The following is a 5000-nucleotide window of genomic DNA, read 5'->3' as shown; positions in this document are numbered from 1 at the left end:
GACTGCCACTTTTCTGTGTTCCCTGCTTATGCTCTGAGGAAGCGGAAGCTTTTGAGGTGCTCTGCTGGGGGGACCCACAGTTTATAACCATACCCAAGCCCTGAGTGACTCAGAGCCCTGTGTAGTCTGTCAGCCCTTGGGGGTATTTCTCAAGAGTCTGCCACTCCAGAGCATACACTGGCGGGATAAAGGACCCCAGCCACAGACACAGCTGTGGCCTTACACTGGCTTGTGCCTGTGCCCAGGTGAGAGCCCCACCCAGCAGGCCTGCCGAGGAACCCGACTCCTCAGTCAAACAGAAAACAGTTCCACTCTCCCTCAGGTAAAGGGTGCAGGAACATTCTTTTCAAAAGAAATATCAATGATTTTGCTAACTCTCTTAACTTGTTCATTTTGCCTCTCTGTCTGCACAAGGAAAGCATAGTGGGTTTCAGATTTTTAGAGCACTCGAAGACATAAGGGGGCCATAGATAAGGACAAGAATGTGTCTAAAACCCTGAGAAAATGGGACTTGCCAGCGTGGTTAAAGAATCAGAACAACTGAGAAAGGGCCTAAGGCAGAGCGGGTTCTGTTCTGAAAACAGCAGGAGAGGTTAAGATTCAGAGTCCCAAAGTATCCCAGGCTTGAATGTCCAAAGGGAGCAAGGCTGGCCCTGTCCCTAGCCCAGGGGACTCCCTGCAATGGGAGGCCAGGCTCGGGGTTTGGAGATCACAGCCCTGAGTCGTGAACATGCCCAGAGCCCGGCCGCTTGCCCTTGAGAAGGACTGGAAGTGGGCGGCATCATGAGAGACGTTTCAGAGCTGCCACAAAATGGCTCTCTGTTTCTTCTTTGGTAGAAATGCCTTCTCCAAATCCCACAGTAGCTTTGAGTGCTTGGCTAAACTTCCTCCAGAAAGGTCCAGATGTAGCTCAGGGTCCCAGGCTTCCAGAATGTGTCACAGAAGAGGTCTTAACCTGGTCCCTGTTCTCTCACATGTGGCTGCCTGTGCTCCCTGGAACCCAGCATGGAGGAGGAACAGGAAGAGCCAGGCTGTGGCCAGCGACCCTGCACCTCTTTCCTTTTGTAGCTCTTCATTCTGTTCCCTTCTTTCCCCTTAGGCAGGAATTAGTGCTGTTGGCAAAAACAAAATAACAGCAACAAAAATACCCCAAGATAACAATAGAACCCACCTTAACCTCACACAGGCCTAACTCCACACCTTGTCTTCCCTGGTAACCTTGTCTACGACTGCTGCTTGACCCACCGTTTGAGACACTGTACGGTATTTCTGTTTGTAATGTGCTTTGAATATAGAACGCCTCCTTTTGTTCTTGAACCTGTAAATGCTTTGTCTCCAAGCCTCCTCTTCTCATTGCTATGGATCAGTGGGCCTGGCACAGATCTCCTTACCCTGGCCTCACAGTACCTGCCCAAGTTTAGGAAAAGTCTGAACAACAGGCCGAAAAAGACCTGGATGGGATGGCTGTTCTCTTGGATGTGAGCCCTTGCTTGCAAGTGGTTCCTTTTTCAGGTAGAGGAAGCCCATTGCACTGAACCAAAAGTGAGGCACAAGGCACGTGGGTGGGAAGGGAAGGGAAAGAGAGCCTTTCTGCCAGTGTGCAGTCTAGAGCATTTGCAGTGCCGAGAGCAGGCGGGAGGCGCATGCTCCCCAGTCTTCTTGTGAAGAAGCATGTCTTTCCTGGAGAAGCTGTGGTTACAAGTGGCACCAGGCTGTCTCCTAACCCTTTACATGCCATATGGTACCCACTGGCTTCCACGGTTGTATCCCGGTGGGCTAATAGGAAACACAGGCACTGTCCACACTAGCCAGAATAGCTGCATGCTAAAAAGAATGTCACCATGCCTGATGGAGGTCAGAGATCCTCTCCTGGCTCCCTAGGGCCTCTTCCCTTCTAAGGCTGCTGAGTAAAACCCAGCAAAGGGAGCACTGTGGAGCAGCTGGCATCCGGCTGCCTCCCCAACCCTACCACCAGAGCCAAAGCGAGCAAAGGTACTGAGTGGACATCTGTGTCTCCACACCTCTCTACGTCTGTCCATACATCTCTGTGTGTATTTATAGGTTTAAGTGCAGTGTATAGGTAGATACTACTTATGTATGCTGTGCCCTAAACAGAAACAGTGAGACTGTTTTTAAAACTACTTGTTGATCTGAAAGCCATAGGAACTTTCTCTGGAAGCTTGTCCTGACTTGACCCTGGCCTAGTCAGGATTCCAAGGAAGCTCAGCAGCTAGGCACAGTGACATTGGAGGCATAGACATGGGGCCAGGTCTCTCAGGAGATGGGTGGTACAGACCCCTAGAACTCAGGTAATCTGTTTTCCTAGTCGGCAAAGCAGTAGTCTTGCTGGAATAGGGACCAGAGAATTACAGACACCTAACTTCCCTCAAGTCAACCTGTGGGCTGTATTGGCTTCCCTATAGCCATTCCGCTACCCTCTGTCTTAGTATTTGCTATGCCCGACTGCTTCCTGCAGCACGGTGGGAACATCTTAGACCCTCTGTGCCACTGAATACTGGCCAGTGAAGTAAGGGACTCACTTTGAATCACCCTGCCATTCCCTTGGGGTGAGGCAGGAGCGGTGGCAGCAAACAGTGCTCAAAGCTGTATGGTACATAGACGCCAGAGTCGGGAGGATCAGCTGTGCCAAGGAACACTTCGCCTGTCCACTCTGACCTTCCCTAAAGCTTTTCATTTGCCCTTGTTTTTAATCTGTGCTATTGTGAGTTTTTTTTTGGTGTGTTGCTTTGTGAGTTTTTTATTTAATTGTGTAACTTTGTTTTCGCCATTACTGTGAAACCAAGGTGTTGTGCTTTAAGGTGTTTTTGGTTTTTTTGGGTTTTTGTTTTTTTTCACAAATGTTACATTCGTGTTTAAGAGAATAAATTCCAAACAATCTGCAGGTTTCTGAGTTTTTCTTTTCTTTCTCTTTTTCCTGATTAGAGCATGGGAAAGGGGGAAATCAGCCAGGTGTGGGGCATGGGCTGTAGAAGCCACTGTTCCTCAGGGCCTCATTTACGCTGAGGGTAGGGAGAGCACAGATAGCCATGGGGACCAGGTTACCCACGAGTGTGGAGTACCGCTAAAGGAAGACATTGTACAGGGCGTGGCACGAGGCAGCCACTGTAAATAAAGAACAGTATGAGCCCTCCACCCGTGTGTCGCCTGTTCAGTGAGCCAGCATGAGGGACCTCAGGCGAGGCAGATGAAGGATAAGTTTCTACACAGAGCCCAAGTCTACCGAGGGGACATAGCGCCAGGTGCTGTCAGGAGAACTGGGCCCAGTTAGATGTCTTTCCTGTCTGTAGATGGGCTTGTTCAAGGCCTGGTGACTGGGGTCCCGGTCACATGGGGATCCTTGCTCACAGCTGGAGTCTCTCCTGAGCTGTCTTAGGAGGGACCTGGCTCCTGAGTTCTATTGTCTAGTTTCGTTGGACCGTCCTCAAACCTGGAGAAGCCAGGCTCTCCTAGTCACATTCCCTGCTGCTAACCTGGGAGTAGTGACACTTCTGCCACCTCAGCGTGCCAGCCATGGGAACAGAGGCCAAATAGGGCCCAAAGTGGGCATGTTGGTGGGCGAATTACTCTGTACTGAGTTACCCTGTTGGGATATCTGGGTGTTGTTCCTTGCTGACATATACCCAGCCAGCAGCAGACCTCTGAGAAGCTGAGACACATCAGCTTCTTTGTGCAGCTGCACTCCCTGGCACACTAACACGCCCCTCTCCGTCTCTGAAACAGTGTTCCTATGCCTCAAAAGGAAGAAAGAGAGGTGGCAGGTACAAGGACTGACCAAGAGCCAGTGATGAGAGAGGTGGTATACGGGTGTATTCTCTTCAAACTCTAACCCTTCGCTGCCCTCACCATCCCAGACCTAGTCATAAGGGAATGGAGGCCGTGGTCAGTAGGACCATGTTCTGATTTGCCGAATAGTTGGTGTGACTCTGTGCCAACCCTTGAGAAGATCCTGGAAAATCTCCAAGGGCACTCAGAAATGTCTTGAAATTGTGCCCCCCCCCCAATACTTCCCCTGACAGTTTCTCAAATTTAGACATTGCCTAGCACAGAGGCTGAGCACAGGCATGGATTGTACAAATGGGACACTCTCTGTTTTCAGGCTGAAATGGAAGACAGGACCCGAACCCCACATACAGCCCTCTAGAGTGTGCATAAGAGGAAACCACTCAGAGCAGATAGTTTTAGGAAGCCTAGATTCCAGCTCTTTCCAGAAAACTCGAGAACCCAATTGCCAAGCACTGCCTGTCCTCACAGCTTGCATGCAGCTAAGCACCTGGCAAGTGCTAACAAGTAGATAAGTCATGAAGAATGATTGTAAGGGACCTAGGCTACGTCACAGGCCTGCTTGCTGGTTGCTCCTGTCCCCACCCAGGGTGTTTACCAAGTGTCAGCCTCCGGCTTTACAATCACCCATTGTCTCCTGGTGACATAGTTCCAGAGGGTGTAGGACTGATTGTGCAAAAGCAGCACTGCACACCTGAGGAAGGGAGGCGGACCTCTAGGCCTAGGGAGCAACCTCAATTACTTCCGGGTGCTAGCAGCCACGTGGTCACCATCTCCCGTTCACTTCCTGCAGGCCATCTTTTTCTCAGTTTTGCTCTAGTGGTTTGTGAACATTTTTTGAGAGAGTCTGAGGTGCTTTAATGAGTCTTTAAGGACAGTTGGCAAGCGATTAAATTGCTCTCAACATTGAAGCTTTAAGTCAAGCTGACTAAGCTGAGCCCTGCCTTCGGTTTTTTTCTTCCTAACATGGTGTGCTCAAAATATAGGCAGAATGTTCTCCCAGCAGTGAATGTCTACACCTTCTCAGTTGGAGGGGAGGTTCAGGGAAACTTAAAGGAATGCAGGGCTGCGGGTCTGCCATGCTCCAGTCTCTGGGGCATGCGGGGATAATCGTCTGTAGGGTCTGTAGAGATGGAATCAGACTCTGGGGCATGCAAGGATAATCGTCTGTAGGGTCTGTAGAGATGGAATCAGACTCT

The 5000-nt window shown here is 50.3% G+C and overlaps 1 protein-coding gene across 5 annotated transcripts in view; it reads left to right on the top strand.

The window, feature by feature from the left end:
- Mical3 (microtubule associated monooxygenase, calponin and LIM domain containing 3) overlaps positions 1–5000 on the top strand; it is a 197566-nt gene that overhangs the window by 129838 nt on the left and 62728 nt on the right. The window contains exon 20 of one of the 5 annotated variants that reach the window (XM_026788027.1): positions 1005–2898. The exons of the other annotated variants lie outside the window; for them this stretch is intronic. The gene's annotated coding sequence lies outside the window, so the exon portion shown is untranslated. Of the gene's footprint in view, positions 1–1004; positions 2899–5000 lie in introns of those variants that run through there. 5 annotated transcript variants of the gene reach the window in all.

This window comes from Microtus ochrogaster, unplaced genomic scaffold (genome assembly GCF_000317375.1).
Source record: "Microtus ochrogaster isolate Prairie Vole_2 unplaced genomic scaffold, MicOch1.0 UNK1, whole genome shotgun sequence".
NCBI classification, from domain to species: domain Eukaryota; kingdom Metazoa; phylum Chordata; class Mammalia; order Rodentia; family Cricetidae; genus Microtus; species Microtus ochrogaster.
The sequence above is the reverse complement of the archived record's forward strand: the minus strand, read 5'-3'. Positions and strand labels throughout refer to the sequence as shown.